Source organism: Canis lupus, chromosome 35, assembly GCF_011100685.1.
Source record: "Canis lupus familiaris isolate Mischka breed German Shepherd chromosome 35, alternate assembly UU_Cfam_GSD_1.0, whole genome shotgun sequence".
In the NCBI taxonomy this organism is placed as follows: Eukaryota; Metazoa; Chordata; class Mammalia; order Carnivora; family Canidae; genus Canis; species Canis lupus.
Window position 1 is genome coordinate 17,018,757 of NC_049256.1, and position 24,424 is coordinate 17,043,180.

The 24,424-nt window shown below is 41.0% G+C and overlaps 1 protein-coding gene and 1 long non-coding RNA gene across 13 annotated transcripts in view; one reads left to right on the top strand and one right to left on the bottom strand.

The window, feature by feature from the left end:
* Positions 1 to 24,424, bottom strand: part of ATXN1 (ataxin 1) — a 406,723-nt gene that overhangs the window by 261,740 nt on the left and 120,559 nt on the right. Inside the window, exon 1 of one of the 12 annotated variants that reach the window (XM_038584225.1) lies at positions 22,135 to 22,259. The exons of the other annotated variants lie outside the window; for them this stretch is intronic. The gene's annotated coding sequence lies outside the window, so the exon portion shown is untranslated. Of the gene's footprint in view, positions 1 to 22,134; positions 22,260 to 24,424 lie in introns of those variants that run through there. 12 annotated transcript variants of the gene reach the window in all.
* LOC111094063 overlaps positions 22,354 to 24,424 on the top strand; it is a 30,375-nt gene continuing 28,304 nt past the window's right edge. The window contains exon 1 of the long non-coding RNA XR_005384356.1: positions 22,354 to 22,459. This is a non-coding gene — a long non-coding RNA (uncharacterized LOC111094063). The remainder of the gene's footprint in view (positions 22,460 to 24,424) is intronic.

The window sequence follows — 24,424 nt, forward strand, 5'->3', positions numbered from 1 at the left end:
ACTCAGAGGAGAAATACAACTAGAAGATTTTGTCCAAGTGGAATCTATTGTGCAAGCAGAAAATTCTCATGCATTTCAGAGTGAGGGCTCTCAAATAATACATAAATCTTAAAAAGTTTTCAAAACCCATGCCAAGGGAATTCAAGGAATTAATATTACCCCCACACTAAACTGTCCTTTGTGAGCTAAGCATAAGCCTAGAGTAACTGGCCCAACGTCTATTTTTCTGATCCCAGAGGAAGGTGAAGCAGAGCTGTCCTGACCCAAATCGTAAAGTAGGTAAAGTTTGTCTACAGGATCTTTCCCCTCTGGTCCCCTACAGTGCCTCCCCTTCAGGTCCCAGGGGTTTTTGTCCTGTGACTCCTTCCCACCCCTCCCCTGTCAACATTAACACCAGTGAAACACACTGTTTCAATAGGAATATACTCAGGTCAATGTTTTGCCCTCTGAAAAACATGCATCCTTTAAAACTTTTGATTTTTTAAACTCCTCTCCTTTAAATTCTAGCATAGGCCAGCAGCCAACATTCTGAATTGGGAGATAAATTACAGTAACTCTCTTATTTTTAAAAGCTTATTTCCCTTCATCTTAAGGCCTACCATTACTATGGAAACATGTTGAAATCACAAGCTGGAGTCCTACGACCATGGTCCTATGACCGTGGTCAAACTCTGGGAGCCACAGTTATGCATTTGTAAAGTAGGAATTATTATAATGTAATAGGACATGAGAATTATGAGATCATGAATATAAAGTGGCTGGCATGTTGCTATCTTAAAGACTATATACACTACCTCAGAAAGAACACTGGGGTTCCCCAGTGGAGGTGGGTGCAGCCCCAGGCTGACGCAGCCACATTGGAGGGCCATCCACCCAGAATCACTGGGAACTAAGAGCCTGGTTCTTACCAGTTTCTGAGCTTGTGGCCTCAGCCCCGGAGCCAGACGCCCCCTAAAGGCAGGTCTTGGGCTAGTCCTTCTCTCAGACCATTCTTTTCCTGCTGAGGGTATCTAAACTCTTCTCTACACCTCTCCTCCCTGTTCCCTTGGCCCAGGGAGATAGGATTCTAGGGATACAGCACCACTGCTCACTGTTCCCCCTCCTCTTCCCAATCCCCACCCTCCATCCTGTATTAGAATTTTCAAGGGTGGGGGGAGCCTCCCAACAGCCCCACAATTGAGTTTACCCAGCTTGCAGCCCCTGGCAGCCAGAACCTATTTTAAAACAAATTTCCACAAGGAAAGGCAAGTTTTGAGATGGGCGGGTGACCCAGCAGGAAGAGAGGCCCCACCCCACCATAAATGGGGTGAGCTCACCAAAGCACTAGGCTTGACTCAGGCTTCCTTGGGATGTCTGTGTTGAGTTTCACAAATCAAATATAAACACTGTGGCAGAGGTTTAGAGGCAGGAGAGGGCATGACCATAGGTACAGAATGGGAAGGCTTCACCAGAACAGGCAGAAGTAGGAGAGGCATGGAAAGCCAAATGGGACAAACAGGATGCCAGGGGGAAGAAGTTATGATGCAAAGAAGCACCCAGGCTGAAGAAGGGATGAGGGCAGCGGAAGCACCCACAGGAAGATCCATAGCAGGCAGCATATAGGATGCTTGCAAGCAACACAGCTGTAACACTGAGGGACGCAGGTTGAGTCCCCATTGGTCCCTGTGTCTCGGCCAGTGTTTTCTAGGCTGGTGTCAGGAGGCATAATCTCCCCCTAAAAGAACAGGACCTGGTGGGAAGGGCCATGGAAGGTGAATCCATAAACCAGGGGTCTCTTTGTCTGGTCCTCTCCTAGGATAAGACTTTATGAAGGGGAGACTTGGTAAAGGCCTTTACCCAGTTCTGAGCAATGGGGAACAGCTGCAAATGCTTCCCAAGAGCCCCTCAACACAAAGAGACAAAGACTAATGGGATAAAGGAAATGCTTCACACTTAGGTTTTGAAAGAGGAGGATATAGAGAAGCCCAACTGTTAGAAGGTGGGACCCAGGATGTCTACATGTTATATGTAAATTGCACACATATACATGTATGTATCCTATTATATATCATATCAGAAGAAAGAAAACCTACTAATTATAAACATTAGTAAATGAATCGGGGGGGTGGAAAATGATAAAAAAATTGTTTTAATTGTGTAAAAGTAATACAAATTAGTCACTTACGTAAACTGCTCTCACTAATAGCCAATTCCATGTGGCCCCTTACCAGTGAATTGTATCATGAACTATGTGCTCTCCATTAACTCACTGTGTACGTTACATTTCATGACAGTGCTAAATTCTGTTTTATGTGTTCAGGCTTCCTATTTTCTGGCGCATATAACTGCAGAATCGGAGCACTAGAATGGACCTGAGAGAGATTCTTTACTCTCTTTCATTTCACAGATGTGGAAACTCAGAGAGGACATGGCCCTCCCAAACCCACAAGAGAACTAGTGGAGAATGGAGCTGGGGATATAGCTCATGATCCCTGCACTGCTTCTGGGTTTATCCTTACAATGGTATGTACCTAGATGACACTGTGGGGATATAATCCCTTCCTGCTTATTCTGTAAGACCATTTGCTCACAATTCAGGGTTATTCAAGGAGCATGGGAAACAGGTATGATTTGGGGAAAGGCATAAGCACAGGAGTAGAGATGCTGGAACTCTCCATTAAGCAACTTTAGGATGACATGACCTTTGAAGAAATTTAGTCTCCTCTCTGTAAGAAAATCAATAGTCAACAGGATGCAGTAGAAAAAAATGTAGGTCATCAAGTCAGAGACTCCAGGATGAGCCTCAAAGTTTACTAGCTATGTGGCCTAAGACAAGATACAGAAACTTTTCAAGTCTATACTCCCTTAACCATAAAACAAGCATGATGATGATACTTATTCTAATGAGTTGTGATATAAAATGAGATTATATATTAAGAACACCTAGCATAGCACATATGCTCAATCAATATTCAGTAATCAGTCAAGGCCACTAAGAAAGCCTCACCTTTAAACACGTGTGATGGATACCTGGACGTGAAAGGTGTTTCCAAGGCCAAGTATGTGTTAATTCATGAAAACCATGGGAAGCATGTTCCAATGTGTCAGTGTTATATTCGTGTACAATTTCAAAATATATTGCCTGTCAGTGTCTAGGGTAAGAAATCTAAGGGGGAGTTGTAGAAGCCAGGTGTGTTTCCATCTGACATGTCAAAACACATGAAAATGTACCCATCTGCCTCATGCAACCATGGTCTATCATTAGGGAACCACCTCTTGCTTTACATCAAAATGTGTTCACAGGAAACAAAAATAACCATAAGTCAAGGGTATCCCCAAATCATTCCTTCCTGATCTGTAATGACGGCTCCTTGCTCATTTTTCACATCCAAAATCTCAAAGAAATTGATCAGACATCCTAATGTGGTCAACTGCAGGACTGCAGCACACAGCATGTGCTTCTGGGTATCCATGAGCTGGTGTGACGTGCCCAAGGCTTCAGAGAAAAGGAAGCAGCTCATTCCATAGACAAAGGCTCCTCAACCTGTGCTGAGGGATTGGTAAAGGATTCTTCATCTCTTTTCTTACCACGTCTCCCCCCATATGTCATTTTATCAGTAAATGAGAGATTAAAGTCTCATTGGAAAAAGTCAGGAGTTTGTATCTTAAGCTATAAATGGATCTCCAGCCCAAACAGCAATGTGCAAAGTGACATTTCAGTAGGAGCCACTGACGGCCTACAAGCCACCGCCCTGAGTCCAGGTCTGTTCCACAGAGCCCCAGCATCCTGCCCTCCCTCTGTTCTAGAATTGTCTGTGTGACCTGGATGTTCTGGCAAGCAAGCAAACCAGCTCTACCTATGTCTTCTCCCCCTCCCTCCCTCTCTCTTTGTCTCTTCCTTCCTCCCTCGCCCTCCCTCTCTCTCTCTCTCCAAGCTCTCTTTTTCTGAGCCACCTTTGTTGACAATAATTGAAGCTGGACCAGTGAAAGGCAAGAAAATGAAAGTCAATAAGTAAAGCTCCCAGATCTATTAAGCCCCTGGCCCATCCTCTGCCCCTCTGTGCTTTGCCATTTTGTTGCTTCTGACTACAATTTTGTTCAGATGTGGAAAGAATGATTTCTCCACTCTTATTCGAAGACATGGGACACTATTGTTCTTTGTTTCCTTAAAATATGTTGGCATTCTTGCTCTCCCAAGTAGGAGAGGTCCTGCAAGGATCACTGAAGCTTCTAGAGTGAAGCAATCATGAGCTAGGCTGAAAAACCAGAACTCAGCTGCCAAATGCTGCCAGGAACAGTGCAAAGGGTGAAACGAGCATCACTTTAAATCATAAACACTATCGCAGGCAAAGTGACTGGCTGCTACTTGGGTGTTCTTCTGTACCTAATTGGACCATGCAGCTTGACACTCTTGGGGACTATTACAGAGATACAGGTGTAGCTTACTATAAACAAAGACTGTGTGTCTGACAATTTACGTGTAAGCCTAACTTTCACAAATTACTTTATGTGCTGAGTGTCCTGGGGGAGTTCACTATTTAAGAGAACTTCACAAATGTTTTATAAAATTCACAGTCCTCTCCATCTGTGTTTTGGAAATTTACATCTTTGAATATCAGATTTCCTTTTTTCTTTTTTTTTAAGATTTTTTTTTGTAAAGAATCTCTACACCCAACATGGGGCTGGAACTCACAACCCTGAGATCAAGAGTCGCATGCTCCACTGCTAAGCCAGCCAGGCGCCCCTAAAATATCATATTTTCAAGAGTCTCTCCCCCTGCCCCACTCTCTCTGCCTTCAATGCACATCATCAATCTCAAAATCACTAGCAAAAGAATGTAAATATAGAAGAAAATACGCACGAGTCAGTGCTGGAAAATACAGCAGGGCACTAGCCACATGCCATCATCTTAAAGACAGTTTTGCTTGATAGAACATAGAAAGCATAACATTAAAAAGGTTGATCCAGGGCACCTGGGTGGCTCAGTGGTTGAGCATCTGCCTTTGGCTCAGGTTGTGATCCTGGGGTCCTGGGATCGAGTCCCACATCAGGCTCCCCATTAGAAGCCTGCTTCTCCCTCCACCATGTCCCTGCCTCTCTCTGTGTCTCTCATGAATAAATAAATAAAATCTTAAAAAAAAAAGGCTGATCCACAGATGTGACTTGTGATCCCCTTTCTCGAGAAAGCAGTCCAGCACTGTTGAGAAAAGGAGCAGAGTTCCTGACAGAAACTCAGAAGTACCAGTCCTCAAATGAAGGAATGAAAGCTACAGGTAACGGCTGGTGGGAAACAAAGCTACACCCTGGGATCTGGATTGCTGGCAGTCAGAAGGCACGAGAGGAGAAGAACCTAGCATAAGCACCACCATGCCTAAGGTTACCCTACCAGATGTGAGAGGTCTCCCTATATAGCAGGGCCCTGACACCAGATGCATTCAGTCGCCATTATGCAGGTACATGGAGTGATGGTAGAGTCTAGAGTCTGGGAGAAATGTAGAACAGAAAATTCTCTCATCCAGTGGCTTCACCCAACACAAAGCAGAAGGCTTGCAAAGAAGAATGCCAACAGAAAGTATCCATAGCTCCAGCTCCCTCGCAGGTTGTATGGCTGTTGGACTACACACATCACTGCGTAAATTTTGACCAAGCCTGCAGCTTCCGATGGAGAGACGGAATCTTGTCTTTTCCAGAAGGCATGGGATCTTTTAAGAACAAATTCCAGGCTGGGTTAGACCTTTAACCATTCAATGATGATAAGCCAAAACTATGCAACATTGGGCCAGTAAAGACTTGTTGATAAAGCAACATAAAACACGCAAGAAGTGAAGGAAGAAGATAATTTTGAAAAAATTTACTACTGGAAATAGATTTAAGTTTCAAACAAGATGTAATCTTTGCTTGCCCAAAAAAAAAAAAAAAAAAAAAAAAAAAAAAAAATTGTGAAGAAAACCCAGACTCTGGAAAAAGACTTGAAAGATTAAGGTGAGACAAGACACGTGAATGAAATCAAAAAGAAACTGACTGAAATACAAAAAAAATAATTAGGAATGTTTTCAATTGTCAATTTTTGAAAGTATAATTTAAAGCTACCTTAGGGGGACTTCTGGGTGGCTCAATCTGTTAAGCATCTGCCTTCTGCTCAGTCATGATCCCGGGGTCCTGGGATCGAGCCCTGCTTCAGGCTCCCTGTTCAGCAGGGTGTCTGCTTCTCCAGCTCCCTCTGCTCCTCCCTCTGCTCATGCTGTCGTTCTTGTTCTCTCAAATAAATAAATAAATAAAATCTTCTTAAAAATAAAAAAATAATAAAGCTACCTTCCTTAGGGCCAATAACAGGAAAAGACAACACTCAAAAATCAAATCAATGATATGAAGAACAAACTTCAAAAACTATACCAAATGGAGAGCAAAAAGACAAAAAGGTAGGTTAAAATGGATATGGAAGACAGAAAAGGAAGCCAAGATATAGATATTTGTGGTTTCTGGAGTAATCAGAACAAATACCACAGAAACAATTATTAAATATACCATGTAAGAAAACTTTTCTGAATTGAAGAAGTACCTGGTTCCCAAAGGGAAAAAAAAAAAAGCTCACTCTATAAGAGAAAATAAAGAAATGAAAATAGACATAGATACATATATATGCATATACATGAATTAAGGAAAACTGTCTTCTACTTGCTTTCCAGTGAAACTTTTGAATTCTGAGGTCAAAATAAGATCACTAACATCACCTGAGGAAGCGAAAAAATACAGGTATCCAGGTCACTAAGATGGAAGAAAAATCAGGCTGGCTTTAGACTTTTAGTTGACAACAGCAGAAAGAAAACAAACTGCATAGCTCTGATGGCAAAGAATGCTGATACAAGAATTCTAACAAGGGGTACCTGGGTGGCTCAGTCGATTAAGTGTCTGCCTTCGGCTCAGGTCATGATCCCAGGTCCTGGGCTTGAGCCCCGAGTCAGACTCTGCTCTGTGGGGAGTCTGCTTCTCCCTGTCTGTGTGCCCCTCCCCTTACTCATGCCCCCCCTCACTCTCAAATAAATAAATAAAATCTTTTAAAAAATATGTGATCAAGCCATAGAAATGACAAACAATTGAATATAGTTAGAGAATGATACAGGTTATTCTAGATAATTCTTAGAGGAAAATTTGCAAACATTTAAAAAATAATAATCAGCTGAATCAAAATACCTATGTATCTGTTTTTTAAAAGGAAAGAAGAACCACAAAGGAGAAGAAAGATGTGTTAATCTCATCTTACACAAAGAGAAGGTATGATCAACGAACTTCTTAACACTGTTCACATACAGGTCATTTTTTTTTTTCAAATTTAAGAAGATAAACCAAAAGATTAAACATTATAACTTGAAAATTGTCAGAGAATAACTCTTATCATCAAAATGGAAAGTGGTAGAAACATTAAGGAATCATAAAAGGAAAAGGAATAAAACGACAAAAATAAGAACAAGTAGATCAACATTGAAGATAGGTATTAATTCTCTTTTAAAAAGCAAAAGAATCTCTGGTGGAGTCATAAATTAAGAATGACCTCTATGCTATCTGCAAGAAACTCATAATAGTGAAGAGAAAGAAGATTGGAGCAAAGGAACAGGAGAAAATTACACTTTGAAAAGCAGTATGTTAGGGGTGCCTGGCTGGCTCAGTAGGTAAAGTGTGTCTCCTGATCTTGGGGTTGTGAGTTCAAGCCCCACCTTGGACAGACAGCTTACTTAAAAGAAATAAAGGTATAAAAAAATAAAGTGGAACTTTAAAAAAAAATAAAAACAATACATTAAAATCAGAATTAAATATTTAAAGCATTGAACAGGAGTATCAGTTTTTACTAACAAGGGGTACATTCAAAAGAAATGTTAACATTGTATGTGCTAAGAAGCACCTGGCTCAATCACGTAAATGTCTGCCCTTGGCTCAGGTCATGATCTCAGGGTCCTGGGATCAAGTTGGGCTCCCTGCTCGGCAGGGAGGCTTCTCCCTCTGCCTCTGTCTGCCCCGCCTCATGCTCTCTCCCTCTCTCTTTCAAGTAAATAAAAATCTTTAGAGATACACACATACTTTGTATGTGCTGAGACAGAAAACAGAGCATGGAAATATGTAAGAAAAATAAGCAGAGACTAAGAGATATGCAATAGTTTTGTTGAAGTCTACCCCACTGCTTTTAGTCTTGCAGATGAAAAATTTAATAAAGGTCTAGAGAAGTAGTATAAAAAAAAAAGGCTCATATCATGACTAGATCAACCTGATAATTACAGCATGAATCTTCTCTACAAAGACTTATGGGACATTAGCAGAAACCAATCAAATATCAGGGCACCAAGGAAACTTGACTACCTCTCAATATTCTATGATCACAATGTGATCAAAGTTCATTAACTTCACATTAATAAAAAAAAAAGCATAAACAATCCAAATAAACGTGTACATTTACAAAGCATTCTTTGAAACAAGTTTAGTCTAAGAGATGCTGACTCATGCAAACTGCAGATTTAGACCATAAAGATAAGGAGTGCATTATATATTAAAATGTAGGCAACCCACACTCAAGCAAATACCTTAAATGTTTTCATCATCAAGAAAAACTTAAAAGAGCAATCACCTCAATAAATCAGAAAAGGGAAATAAAGCCAGGGAAAGTAAAGTGAAGGCAGAGCATGCAAAAATAATAACAGAAAAAAATTCAAAGTTTTAAATGGAAAAGACTTCAAAAGGTGGCCCTTAAAAATATTCCCAAAATAGAATAGATTTACTGCTAGTTAATTTAATGTTCTAAAGAATGAACAACTAGACCAAATTAAAAAGGCAAAGTGGAATAAAACCAAAAACATTGAGGATATTTTTTAATTTTAAGAATATGTTAAATTTGGCTCCACATTAATAAAATTTTAAATACAGAAATGGCAGATATCCTAGAAAAATTAAAAGCTTGCATATTTATTTGAGAAGTAAAAAATCATCAGAAAAATTACTGTAGAAAAATATTGTGTGTGTTGAGCAGGGGTAGGGGATGGGCTTTCATAATACAACAACAGAAAAAGGACCTGAGTTAAATAACTCCGGGGGACAAGTAATTTCAAAGCCTCCAGGCATGGACATGATACAGAGATTACATTATGCCATTCATAGCATCACTGGTTCAATAGAAAAAGTTATCATTATTAAAGTTGCTGAAAAGACATTGTAAAAAAATTCTGTGGGGAGGGGTGTGGAGAATTGGAATAGAATACTCCTTACTTGTCACCAAAAAAGGTATCTGCCATAAATCAATAGCCAACATCACGTTAAAAGAAGTTAAGGGATCCCTGGGTGGCGCAGCGGTTTGGCGCCTGCCTTTGGGCCAGGGCGCGATCCTGGAGACCCTGGATCGAATCCCACGTCGGGCTCCCAGTGCATGGAGCCTGCTTCTCCCTCTGCCTATGTCTCTGCCTCTCTCTCTCTCTGTGACTATCATAAATAATAAATAAAAAATTTTAAAAAAAAGAAGTTAAAAGTTATAATTAAACTCAGGAATGAAGTCAGTGTACCTGGCTCTACCATTATTATTTAACATGGCATTGGGAAGTTCTAAAAGAAATGAAAATAAGAACATTACAAGAAGAACATTACAGAAGACAATATTTCCATTTTTAGAAATACTATTACTGGGGTGCCTGGGTGGCTCAGTCGATTAAGGGTCTGACTCTTGATTTTGGCTCAGGTCATGATCTCAGGGTTGTGAGACAGAGCCAGGCATAGACCTCCACGCTGGGCTGGACATGGAGCCAGCTTGGGATTCTCTCTCTCCCTCCCCCTCTGTCCCTCCCCACCCTAAAAAAAAAAAAAAAAAAAAAAAAACCTATTTTTGCCTATTTAGACCATCTAAGGGAATTAGCTGAAACACTACTGCAACTTTGTGAGGTCAGTAAGATGGCCAGTTATTAGAAGACGTACATCCACACATGTATACATATATTTATATATGTGTTACACGTATATATAAACATATATATTTATATACGTGTATATATAAATATATACATACACAATACACACGGAATTTTCCTATAAACCATCAATAAGCTAAAAATATAGGCAACATAAAGACCAAGTGCACAATTTTAACCAACACTATAAAATCTCCAAGGAAAACAACAAAAATTACTTGAATCCTATGAAAATAGACAATGCTTTACTAAGGGGCAATAGAAGTCTTAAGTAAAACTAAATACATAGATCAAAACTTGCAAAAGTGTAGACTTCAATTCTCTTCAGATTAACATGTAATCTATGACAATTTATTTTGAAAGATATAACCAAATTAGCCTTATCTTTATATAAAAATTAATGAATAAACAGGTAAAAATGGCTAAGGATTTTTGGAAAAAGAAAGTTATATGGAGGAATCTAAGATTGAACATATTAAAAACTATGAAAGCCACAAAATCCAAACTAAAAGATGGAGAGTGGGAAGCCTGGGTGGCTCAGTGGTTCAGTGCCAGCCTCAGCCCAGGGCCTGATCCCAGAGTCCTGGGATTGAGTCCCATGTCAGGCTCCCTGCATGGAGCCTACTTCTCCCTCTGCCTGTGTCTCTGCCTCTCTCTCTCTCTCTCTCTCTCTCTCTCTCTCTATGTGTGTGTGTCTCTCATGAATAAATAAAATAAAATCTTAAAAAAAAAGACGGAGAGAATAGAATAGAAAGCTCAGAATTATATCCAAGTTCATAAAAATACCTAGTACATGATAAAGGTGGCATTTCCTATCAGTGGGATAAAACAGTATTAAATAAACGCAAAAACCAGTGAGCCATTTGGCCTGGTTCATCTGATCCTCAAGCCTGAGATCACACATCAAAATAAGCTCTAAATATAAACTATGAGACAATAAAAGAACTAGAAGAAATTATAGGTGAGTATTTATCTGATCTTAGTGCATGAAAATCTGTTTTAGGTATAAATGAAAAAATATGTTTGACTACACATACATTTTGAATATCTCTGTATCAAATTCACCATGAATAAAATTTAAAGGAAAATATCAAAGTGGGGAAAATATTTGTAACATCATTGACAGAGTTAACAACCCTATTCAAAATGAACATATATATATATGTAAAAATATATATATCCTAATACAAAAATAAGCAGAGAACATAGTTTTTAAAAAATATATAAAAAACAGAAAACCTAAGATGAAAAAGTCCAACCTCACTCAAAACCACACACACACAAAAGGAAATTAAAACAAGATGTAATTTTCAACTTATTAAATTGACAAGGTTTTTGCTTTTCTGTTTTTTAATTACAGCACTTCAAGCTCTCCGGGAGTGCAGAGATGCAGACATACATTGCTTTCTCTGGCTGGTGAGTGCTAAAATATAATATTTAAAAAATATGTATCAAAACATTATAAAGGCTCTTACTATTTTTTTTTAAAGATTTTGTTTATTTATTCATGAGAGAGACAGCGAGAGAGAGAGAGGCAGAGACACAGGCAGAGGGAGAAGCAGGCTCCACACAGGGAGCCCGACGTGGACTCGATCTCGGGACTCCAGGATCACGCCCTGGGCCGAAGGCGGTGCTGAGCCACCCGGGCTGCCCGGCTTTTACTATTTGAATCCACAGTTCCAGTTTTAAAAATGTATCCTAAAGGGGTGTCTGGGTGGCTCAGTCAGTTAAGCATCTGCCTTCAGCTCAGGTCATGATCTCAGGGTCCTGGGATTGAGCCTCGCATGTGGTTCCCTGCTCAGCAGGGAGCCTGCTTCTCCCTCTCCCTCTGCCTGCTGCTCCCCCTGCTTGTGCTCTATCTGTCTAATAAATAAATAAAATCTTAAAATAATAATAATGATAAAAAATAAATTTAGAAAAATCAAAATGTATCCTAAAAAAACAGAGATGTCCAAAAATAGGATACATGTTTGAGGAAATCCAGCCCAGCATTACTAAGAATCACAAAAAAAAATCTAGAGAATCACATGCTCAATACATTAGATTACTTGTGTACGTTACAGTTATCTACAGGAGATGTAAAATGGTAGGGGCAATAAAATCATGCTGCCTGGGACTCAAAATAGCATGGCGACACCCTTGTAGGGGCCGGTGTTAAAGTCAGCACCCCAACAGTATACTCAGCATGATCCCAGTTAAAGAGGGTATATGACTAGAAATACTAAAAATGGTCATGATCATCTCTTTTTTTTTTTAAAGATTTTATCCATTTATTCATGAGAGACACAGAGATAGAAGCAGAGACATAGGCAGAGGGAGAAGCAGGCTTCCTGCAGGAAGTCTGATGTGGGACTCGATCCCAGGACCTGGGCCGAAGGCAGACATTCAACCACTGGCCATCGAAGCATCCCTGTTCATGGTTATCTTGTGGGTGATCTGCCTTTCACTTTTTTCTGTATTTCTAGTTTTCTAAAGTGAATATACACCATTTCTGTGATCAGGGAAACTATGAAACAGGCTCTGGAGTCAGATTGCTTAGATTCACATTCTAACCTCTGCAACCTTGGGCATGCTGTTTATCCACTCTTAACCTCAACTTCCTCCTCCACCAAGTCAGGCTAATAACAATAACTACCCTCACTGGGTTGCTGTGATGACTCAATTTTACAATGTATGTAAAGTGCGTAGTATGGTATCTGGACCATAATAAATGCTCAGTAAATATTAAGTATTATTTTGACTTTAAAGCAACAGTATCCACCTCCAAACTTTTATACTAGAAGAGATTTTGTCTGGGCTTATTCCTATGCTGGAGGAAAAGCTGAAGTCTTCAATGGTTGTATATCCAAAATGCTTGTTATTCATATTCATCCCCTCTCTCCTGTCTCTCCCCCTCCCTCCCTCTTTTTCCTCCTCTCTCTCTTTGTCTGACTTCCTCCCTCTTTCTCTCTCTCTCTCTCTCACCCACACACACACTCAAGATTAAGATCCTCATGTCCTAGGATTCTGACAAGTTTGAGCAATAGTTAAGATGCAGCCTCAACAGAGATCATTTGAGCAATGCGGGCAGTCCGCCATGGTCAACCAAGGTCAAAACAGAGATGGCTTCGATAAGGAAGCCAGATGATTTAAGAGAACAGAGGCTGCTGATAATGAGTTGGCCGATGTGTGGTCCCAGAGAAGGCTTTCACTCTGCCGTGGCATAGACAGCCTTACAGCTGGGTGAGCAAAGCGCTCAGGCAAAGGAAGGAGCTGGGCTGTGGAAGGAGCCCCCGAAAGGGAGTCAGTACACCCAGGTTCTAGGACCACCACCCCCTCCACCCACCAGCTGAGCATGTAGTCCTGCAAGACTACACTCTCCCCACTGACCACACGAGACCTCTCAGGGCCCCCACCAACACCTGAGTTTCTATTACACAGGATGACACCTTCAGCTCCTCACAATGGTTGTTTTATTTTAAATTTGAGAGCCAGTTCCAATATCTCAAAACAAGTCAAAGGAAATTAAAAGAATAAATAAAGCATCCCAGGCATCCCTAATATTTATTTCGCTTTCCCCATCCATGTTATTTTAGTAGATCTAGCAGAAAGCGACAAAACCTAGAAAGTGACAAATGAGTGCAGATTACAAGGCAGCACATGTTCAGGCAAGGTCATTAGATGCCATCAGAAATGGTCTAAGGACACATGCATTTAGGAGATAACGCAGCTCAGCGGGTTATCTATAAATCGTTCTACTCTGGGTCCTGTCTGCGGCTCTCACACACCGGCTGTGGTCTCAGAGCCTAGACAATTAAACATGGCTGGAGAAGGCAATACGGACAAAAAGGAAATGTTTTTACTGAATCTGAAGCGTGGAGGAAATCTTTGCACACGCAACACCAAAATAGGCCTAAAAGGGGACATGGCTGTTTTTAAGGTACATATAGAGAATGAAACGATTGATGGTTCAATCTGAAGAGAAGGAAAGATGCTCTTATGCAAAAAAAAAAAAAAAAAAAAAGTCACATCAGCATCAGGGAGGACAGATGACAGAAGGCAGAAGAGGGGAGCAGTAGAAACAGGCTTTGGTGTCAGGCACTCTGGTTTTGAATTCTCACCCTTACCTCCCGCCAGCTGGGTGAATATGGGCATGTAGTTTAAGCTCTCAGAGCCTCCATTTCTAAAAGTATGCACAATGGTAGTAGCAGTGTCTATCTCAGAGATTACTGGAATGATTGAGTCAGTCATTCACTCAATGCATAATTACCGAGCCTCAAGATATGCTGGTCCAGTGCCAGATGTGGAGACAAGGAGGCACAGCCTCCACTTATATAGACTCCAAGTCTCTTAGGTTTTAGTGCAAGAAGAGAGAGAAACAAACATATGAAAGTGGTATCAGGAAAAATTAAGGCAGTTAAAGGGATGGAAAGTGTTGGGGGTGTTATTTTACAGTTAATTGACAGTTAAAGTGACATTTGAGCAAAGATCCAAAACAAGTAAGAGAGTGAGTCATGAGACCAGGGAGGGGAGGGCGATCTAGTAGAGAGGCCAGTAAGGCGAAGATACTGAGGCAGGAACAGGCTCGCATTCAATGGGGCATTTGTAAGGAGCTAATATGCTCAGGGCTTGCAAAGGCATGTGCTCACATGATGATGAGGATGGTTGGTGGTGGTGGTGGTCTCACAAAGACAGCCAAGCCAGCAGAATACAAGGGATGTGAGACTAGACACCGCCCTTGTTAACTAAAGTTATAAAGTGACAAAATTAGTATTGAACACAGGAAGTACTGATGAGGATCTTGACTAATTTTCATTTATTAAAAACTACAGCTCTATTTTTAGGTATATCCGTCAATCTAACATCATTCAAGAAAAGCTTCTCTGAAAATTCTATTTCAGGAATGTAAATTATTTGAAATAAAAATATTCTGTGTGCGTGATTTGTTTGTTACCCAGCCACCCTTCTGTTGGTATCTAGCCTGCTAATAGTGTGTATGTGGTATCTTAAAGAGTTACTAGGCAGGGTCCTTAGAAATTTCAGAGGAACAGTTAAGTGGCAGAAATAGCTAGTAGGTTTTCATTTCCACATATACTCTCAGAGGAAAAAGCGTTTTAATAGATGTCTTTCTAGGCTTTCAGCCTTTCCTTAACTCTCTCGGGACAAAACTCTTCTTTACTTGTTTAGTTATGCATATTTTTGAATTTGATAAAGAGCCATTCATCTTGTATGAATTTTTCTTCAACCTACCTTTTTTTTTTTTTTTTGGCTTCATATCAGATTGTTGAGATTTACCTGTATTGCTCTAGATAATTTTAAATCACACATTTTTGTTGGTGTACAACATTCTTTGATTACATCACAATTTGCTTATCCATTTTACTCTGAAATATTTGGGTGGTTTGGGTCTATTTTTTAAACCGATAGTAATATAAGTAAAAGCTGTGATGGACAGCATGCATGTTTTCCTGGTACATGTGTACTGAAGTTCTTCCAGGGAACAAACTTAGAAGGAAAATTGCCGAGTCATAGGGGGTACCCATTTCTCTCTCTCTCTTTAAAGATTTTATTTATTTATTCATGAGAGACACAGGCAGAGGAAAAAGCAGGCTCCCTGCAGGGAGCCTAATGTAGGACTCGATCCCAGGACCCCAGGATCACGCCCTGAGCCGAAGGCAGATGCTCAACCACTGAGCCACCCAGGTGCTCCTCTCTTTACTGGATAATGTTTAAGTCTTGCCTAAATGTATGTACCAAGTAACACTCCTACCTGCTGTTCATAAGCATCAAATACCATTTTTCTACCTTAGACCAAAATATGCCCTTTGCCACTGGGAATTGCAGATCTCAAATCATTCAAGTGCCAGTTTCCAACTACAACCTCAGTGAATTCAAGACTGGTCTTTGAACAAATCCGGATCTGAAGAAATTTCAGTTCTGTTGGCTTTCTGGCTAACTCATCACAATCAACTTTACATGCAAACAATCCCCTCCCAAGAACAACAATCAATAATCACATCTTGCTGGAGCCACGATGCAAAATGAAGATGTTTCAATGAAAGCAGACATGCTTAAAAATATTTTGGGTATCTAAATTAATCTGGACCAAACTAAGCATAATCTAGATATCTGCCCCTAGCCTCGTGTTCCTTTTATTTCATGGCATTTTTATAGCTAGACTCTTCTAGTACAAGGCATGTTTGCATTTCTGAGAACTAAGAAAAAATTACTGGATTTACTCTCTTCAAAAATCTTGTAGTCATGAATATACTAAAAACCAGAGAACTGTATATTTTAAAGAGGTGAATTTTATGGTATGTGAATTATCTCTCAACAAAGCTGTTACTAAAAGTGGCATCAGCTAAGTGAAATAAACCAGTCACAAAAGGGCAAGTCCTTTATGACTCCACTTACATGGAGAACCTAAAATAATCAAATTCATAGAGGCAGAAAGTAGGAGGTGCTTGCCAGGGGCTGGGGGGAAGACAGAATAGGGAGTTAGCATTTAATGGGGACAGTTTCAGTTTTGCAAAACCACGAGTTCCAGAGACGGGTGGTGGTGATGGTTGCACACCAATGAAAATGTACTTAATGCCACTGAACTGTACACTGGAAAATGGCAAAGATGATAAATTTTATGAGTACTTTACACTATATGTATATTTACATTAGTGTAATATATATTCATGTAAAATAATTATACATTCCATACAAGCAACATGCAATATATACACTATATTACACTACTACACATATATACAAAGTGTATATACATATATAATGTACACGTCTACACAGCTCAGAAGTAGTGGTAGCTGTGTATTGTTTCAGTATTAACACGGTCATGTTCAAGCAAACACAAGATTTCTTTTTTCACGAAGTCTCATAGCTTGTGCACCACAGTCTGAGCATTTTCCCACTTTTCATATTTTTATAAGCAATACCGAATTTCAGTGCACAAATGCTACAACAGCATATACTGTGGGTGAGAAGAGGATTAAAAAACATCATGAGTCGAAAGTTACTGCTCACATTGCAACCTTGACACAACGACTCTGCAAAAACAAGGGCTTAAATTTAACAGAACACACCACGATTCAGAAAACGCTCCTAACATATGCCCAAGGGGACTGAGTCACGCTTACAGCTTAACTTAAACTCCTGAATTTTTTGACTTCTGTATGTTTAAATTCTCATCACTCTGCAGCTTCACCCTTTGTTTCTGCCACTGATCATATAATGCAGCTCTTATCTGACATCATCTCTACCATGAAATGCTTGTTTTTGAGCCGCCTGAGGTTCAGAGGACACTTTAAAAAATGTTAAACCATAAAAACTGTCAACCACTACTGGCAACGGAGGAAACAGGCAAGTCTTCTTTGATGCTGTCTTTGTGTCTAGAACAACCTTCCCACTTCTGCTCCCACGTGGACCAAGCAAGCTACAGCTTTTCCTTCTCTCTGAGCTCACCTTAATTCACTTCTCTGTGATTCTGTAATGAAGGCAGCTGTGATTACAGAAGTGAAGAAGAGAGTACTAACTACCCTGGGAGACCAGGAATGAGTGTTAATTTAGGTCCAGAGGTCCCAAAATATAAATTGCATGGATTACATGTCTAAGGTATGTCTATGCAATAACCCATATCTGTATCCCCATCTTTAAGAATCGTTCATGGTCCCCGATAAAGGGATGTCTGGCCACTCTGGAGGGGCCAGAGGATTTAGGGATGGCGTATCTCTTACTTAACGTGGCACTGAGTCAGGTAGACCACGTGTGACTCATCAGGTTCCCTCTGCGAAGCCCACAATCTCCCTGGAGGGGCAAGGCATTTATCACGTGCAGGGAGCGAGTCATAATAGACAATTTTTTAATTAGCACACATTTATTCCGCAAATATTTACCGAAGATCTACTAAGTGCCAGGCACTGTGCCTGACATCAGGGACAAATATAGGACTACGATGTGGTCTCAGTAGAGAGACAGATGGGGTTCAGTATCGAACAGTTTTACCATGGAGTCTTCAGAACACTACAGCTGGTAAAAATAGCGGCTTTGCCCTCTCCAAAAAAATGCACTGAGCACACATAAGTAATCCAGTTAGCGAGTGAACATTCTGGCCATGAAAGAACATATTTGGAACGAACACAGTGATATCTTCTGAGGCTTTTCTCCTCAGAACCTTGGTTACCAGGCATTCCAGACACATGAATGCTCCAATATCCATTGAGAGGCAAATGACCAACTTTCCCTAATGCAAGTTTGCCACCATGGGACATTTGAATAAAAATGAGTGATTCTACTAAAGAGCTAGAGATGGCACCTGGACTTCCTCTTTCATAACAGACTTCACAAATCCTTTTTTTATATCTGCCTTTCCCGACAGATTCCAACCCCAAAAAAGACAGGGAATGAGTCCTCCCCATGTGCAGTTTTCCCTGGTGACTAGCACAATGCCTGGCCCCTCCTGAGCCATTAAAAACACTAACGGCAACAGCATTTTAAATTAGCTAGCTGCAAAGGATAGTAAAACTGACATCTGAAAAGCTGCTGAAAGAGACATCTAAAGACTGGATGATTAATATAATCCATAATCAGTCAATGAATGGTTTCGATTAATGACTCGAGTCTATTTACGTATACTGTTATGGACTGAATTGTGTCCCCCTTCCAAATTTTTATATTGGAAGTCCCACCTCCCAGCACCCCAGAATGTGGCTGTGTTTGGAGACAGCGCCTTCGGAGAGGTAATTAAGGTCAAATGAGGTCAAGCGGGTGGGGTCTCAATCCAGTACGACTGGTGTCCTTAGAAGAGGAGATTAGGACACACACAGTCAGAGGGAAGACCACGCGAGGACACAGGGAGAAGATGGGCAGTCACAAGCTAAGGAGAGGGAGGGTCCCACAAACCTTAGAAGAAACCAATCCTGCGGACACCTTGATCTCAGGCTTCCAGCATCCAAAACTGTGAGCAATGCATTTCTATCAAGCCCCTCAGTCCGTGCTACTTTGCTAAGGCCGCCCTCACAGATGAGTACAGATTCTGGGCTCTGGCCTTGTAAACAATCATTCTGGAAAACTGAAATGTGAATGCTATATGGCAGAAGGAGTGCTGGGACTAGAATCAGGAGCCCCCAGACCTCCACATCTGGTGCCAGCCTGACCTCTCGGTCAAGCCCTATTTTGATTTTGGGTCTGTTACCTCATTTTAAGATACAAGGGTAGATCCCGGGAGCACCCAGTTTCAGGTGCCACCACGTGGAGAAGTCAGCACTGCCTTCTAGGATCAGACGGAAATGACAGAGAGGTGTGTGTGTGTTTCCTTTACTACGTTCTGCCACCACGGGAGGCTCTACAAACACTTGCCTTTCAATTCTTGAACCTTTTCATCAACATCAGCCAACCTCACTCCAAGCACACGATTGTCTCTCTGCAAGTATCCTACCACAGGGGGGATATCCATGCAACTGAGCTCCCCTGGATCACTCAGCACCTGGGGGACATCAGTTTGGGGAGTCACGTGAGAAGTGACAAGAACAACAGAGGAAGAATGGCTCTGCACATTGCAGAGCTCTAGCATATTCTGGCTGGAAAAGCTAACATCTTCTGAGCAAAGATGTTAATGAGCCCTACAAACAGAAATTACTGCAACAGAACAATAGACATCTTAATTAATTTTTTTTCTCCAGCAATATTAGCACTAATGATTACAAAACCATCAACAGTAGCTCAAGTGAAGACAAAGAAACAATCACATGCCCGTGGTACAATCGCTGTAGAGACACACAGTGGACTGTGCGTCCAGCATTCATTTTCCTAAAAACTGCCTACACACACAGGTGCAAACAGTCCTGTTCATACTACATGACCCAAACCCCAGATACGCTGTGGATTGTTGGTTGGGCTGGGGGCTTGTTTGCTTTGTTTTGTAGCCTGTAAGGTCAACCTGTTATCCTTCCCTAAAATCCATGAGACCCTCCCATGTGCTTGTCAAAATCCCCATTTCAAAATTCCCACTGCCTCTGATGAGTTTCCCTTACTGGCAACGAAAAGAGTTCTAATTAGTAAAACCAGATTTCAAAGACAAACAGCAAAGCAGTTAACATTAAAAAATAATAAAAACCTAAAAAAATTTTTTTAAGGTTTATCCACGTTGCCTGCTTAGAATTTTTTTAACCTTCTAGTAGAAAAGGCAAGTACACAGAAAAAAAAAAAAAAACTGCTGACCATTTATTAACTAGTACAAAGGTTAAGATGAGGATGCTTCCCGACAGTGTTCCTGCCATGTTTTTCTTGTCCTGGAGCTAATGGGTCTTAGAACTCTTGCCTACCAGGGCAACCTCCTCCGAACGGCGGGCGTCTCATGAGTTGCTCTCTCATTAATTCTTTCAAAAAGCATTTGGAGGATCTCTGTATTTTGCAACCCACTTGCGGGGGTTCAGAAGCAAACAGGAGAAAAAGCCATATATGCCATCAAGGAGAGCTCCTCCTAAGAAGGGTACAAGCCATCCTGTCGTTAGGTTAGAGTTGCTAGGCCAACTTAGAGAAACAGACGTGTTATTTAACGATATATCTTACATACAGACAAAGAAATCTAAAGGTCTATGTAGATGGATGACAGTGTGGACCAAACTTATGAACAAACTTAGGCTGAAGTGCTGGGTAAGAAGCATCAACAGATGAGGTAGGGAACAGCTCGCAGAAGCAATCACATCAAAGCAAATGATGATATCAGAGCATAAAGGTGTAATAACCTAGTTCCCCTGGGTACTCGGTACCAACCTCATACTGTACTTATCCCAGCATTGCATGCTTGTCTATAAATCTGCATTTGAGAAAATTCTGACATTCGAGGGATGCATTATTAAAAATGTGCTTCTTGGGGCGCCTGGGGGGGGGGGTCAGTGGCTGAGCATCTGCCTTTGGCTCAGGGTGTGATCCTGGGCTCCTGGGATCGAGTCCTGCATTGGGATCCCTACATGGAGCCTGCTTCTCCTTCTGCCTATGTCTCTGCCTCTCTCTCTCTCTGTGTCTCTCATGAAAAAATAAACTCTTAAAAAAAAAAAAAAGTGCTTCTTGGGTGGTAAACTAACAATTGAAGAGTTCATGAAATCCCAAACACTAAAATAGGAAGTAAAGATATAACGACACTTGTCAGAAGATATTAAGAAGACATGGCAATAAAAGGAATCTGTTCACAGAGAGAATGATTCTAAATACAAAATGGTCAGATTGATACTTAGAAGTGTGGCTATTAATAGAAATAATATTAGAGAGGTTTCATTATGTAAATGGCTTATATGTCTGCCAGAAATGTACCCAGTGGTAATTTGCATTTTTGCTGTAGCAGAAATTTCAAGGATTTCTTTCACTGAATTATGAGGGACCCTTTCATTGGTACACCATAGCCTTTACAATCACAATTTTTAAAACCCCACCTATGCTCTTAGTTGCTCTTAGATAATGATAATAATTAGGTACTTTTATGTGCCAGGCACTGTGCTGCCTGCTTTATGTGCAGCAGTATTGTGATCCTGTGAGATAAAATTATTCTTCCCGTTGTAGCATTCAAAGAATGGAGGCTTGAAGCAATTTGCCCAGGGTCTCACAATTAACAAAACCACGGATGCTGGCCTTGAACTTTATTATCTCTCTGACCCCAAGCCCATGCTTCCTCTCACTGCCATGAATACCAATGGTCCAAAGTCTGGTGACATCAATAAGCATAGAATTTCAGATAATGACCTGTGACCATAGAAATGGATAGTGATCATAGAAATGGGTCTAGAAAGATGGGCACTTCTGGTCACTCCTGTTTGCAAATCTCAGTATATGTTCCCACCCAAATAGTACCCATATTTGCCACCTGAGACACTTGGATATTGGTGCCACACTCAGTCAGCTCTTGATATGGCACAAAGGACAGGTGTCATAGGTCAAAATCCTGTATCACTCCAAAGGTAAATCCCCAAGTCCCACCATCTTCCCTACATCTACTCGGGAGGTCTCGCTGGATACTCCATGGACCTCTAACATCAGCTGCATCCCCCTACCACCACCACCTCTCATTCAAATCCTTGGCTTTATGATCCATAATTCTATGGGACTCTCTCTTCTTTAGTTCTTAGTCATTCAAATCAGTGTTTTGAAATCCCAAGGTGATTGTAAAACTCATGTGAGCCACAAAGCTTCATCAGAAGGGCTAGTCAATACCAGTTTTATTTCAGATACATCTGCTTACCTCCCTTATACACCCTTTGAGGAATTTTTCCATTTTCCATAAAATAACTAAAAATCAAGCATCAGAAGCAAAGAAGAAGAGAAGCAAAAGCTCAAAAATAACCCACTCATACTTGAAAACAGAGCATGAGTTTAGTATCAGGCAGGGCTGGTCTAGAATCCTTGTTCTATGACATAGTAGCTATGACATGGTACTCATTTGTACTCATACAGCCTTTGTCTTGCATCATCTGTAAAGCAAAAGCAATAGTGTTCATTTCCTGGGCATGATGAGGTTTAAAAGGGAGGTTTTAAGTTAATGCTCCTAATGTGGGGCCCAGCACGAGGTAAAGTTCCTATCTCTTCTACTCTGGTCCAAGGGGAGTGGACTGTGAGCCCTGCACCTTTTCCTATTCCTTGTTCTTCCCTCACTGCCTCCCCACATAACCCCCAGCCACTGGCCCATGTTCTATGGGCTGGAGACACTCGTTCTGGGGCAGCGAAAAGGTGCCTGACTCAGTCTTGTCACCCCCTGGGGATGAGCCTGCCAATTCTGCTCATCTATTGAAACCACCTTACAGAGCCGTTAATGAGGATTTCACATGAGGATATATACAGGAGAGCCCAGTAAACTCAGACAGGGGGTAAACACTGGGTGACTATTATTTCCTTGAGATTGGTGGGCAGATAGGAAGAGAGGAAGTCCTTGCTCTCCAGAGTCCTGATCTGAATTCCTATAGGCAAGATTTTTGGCAATGACCCAGAACCACTTAAGCTTCCTAGGAGCCACGCAACCAAATACAGCAAGACTAGATAATGAAGCCCAGGGATGAGGGGTTGGGGGGGCTAAAGGTCCCACAGTGGGAGGTGGCACCCCCCCAACTCCATGCTGCATTCAGAGAGTTCCAAAAACACAGGAGGAGCTTTAACAAAAACAAAATACAAGAGTTACCATGTCAACACTAGAGTTTCACAAACACCGACCTCTACAGACACTAGAAAATGTGAAATTGCTACGCAATCTGAAGTTCAGAGAAAAGCACATTTTTTTTAAAAGCGGAAAATAGATGAGAAAGGTAGATGCATTAAGTACTCATTTTTAGAATCTCTTATCGATATATCATATTTTATTATAAAGAAACATTTAAAAGGCATGTAAACCTGCTAACGACTGCATAAGATTTTCTTGTTTGACAGATTTAGAGATCTAAGGCATGGCCATAAATCTTTTCCAAACAAGGAGGATTATAAACAAAGTAATTAGTTAATTAATTAATTAGACACACAAACCACTATTGACAAGCCTGGAGAAATCCCTCCCAATGCCTTTTTTGTTTCTTTTCCAGGTTTGGAGGGAAAAATCCTTGAAAAAAACATGACCTACTACACATATGATTCCTCACTTTAATGTTTTCTCCCCAAGCACCCACAAATCCAGGTCAACCCAGTTTGCTTCCATTTCTTGCCCAAGTTCAAATTTCCTACTTGATGCCTACCATCTGGAGCCCTCAAGGGGCTGCCACTGTCTAAATGTGTTTGCCAACAGATGCTGCTACATTCCTCTTCCCGAGAGGCACCTGCCGCGCTGAGCATGTAATGTGGCTGCCAGGGCAGGCAGATGTGTCAGAAAAGGCAAATATCCCAAGCTGTCCAGGGACGTTGGAGCAAATATGTCCTGAGCAGCTTCAAGTGACTGTAGACCTAAGACGTGAAGTTAATTAATGGAAGCCCAAGCAAAGATGGTGACAGCTCAAAGCAAGGGTGTGAAGCTCGTGTCATTTGGTAAAGAGAACCCAAGAAGAAATCTCCTAAGGACAGGACATTAATGCCTGCACCGTATTTCCTTTGCAAACTAAGACATTTCAGTTAGAAACATGTCTTTACACTCCGGAGGGATTTTATAAGGTGTTGACCTGCTACTAATTGCAGCAATGCCTACATGACAGCTAACAAAATAGCTCCTCGCCCATTTGATTCTGATTACCTAGCTGCCATCACAGCTTCTTCCCTCCAACTGAATGAACCTGTTTGTCGTCCAGCTTCTTTATGTTCGATCCTCCCAAGCAATCATCTCTAGCTTGAAATGCCCTTTTGTCTCTGCTTCACACAATCATGACACTTGTTTTCCTACCAAACACAGTTGAAACCACTCTCCCCTAATCCCACCTGAACTAACCCCGACTAGTTCTGGCATGCATGCAACCCATAGACTCAACACTTACTTAGCACTAACAAAGATTTCTTTTAGGAAAAAGTAAATTCTACATATCCCTAACCTGTAACTTTGGCCAAGTTATTTCTTCTAAATGGGC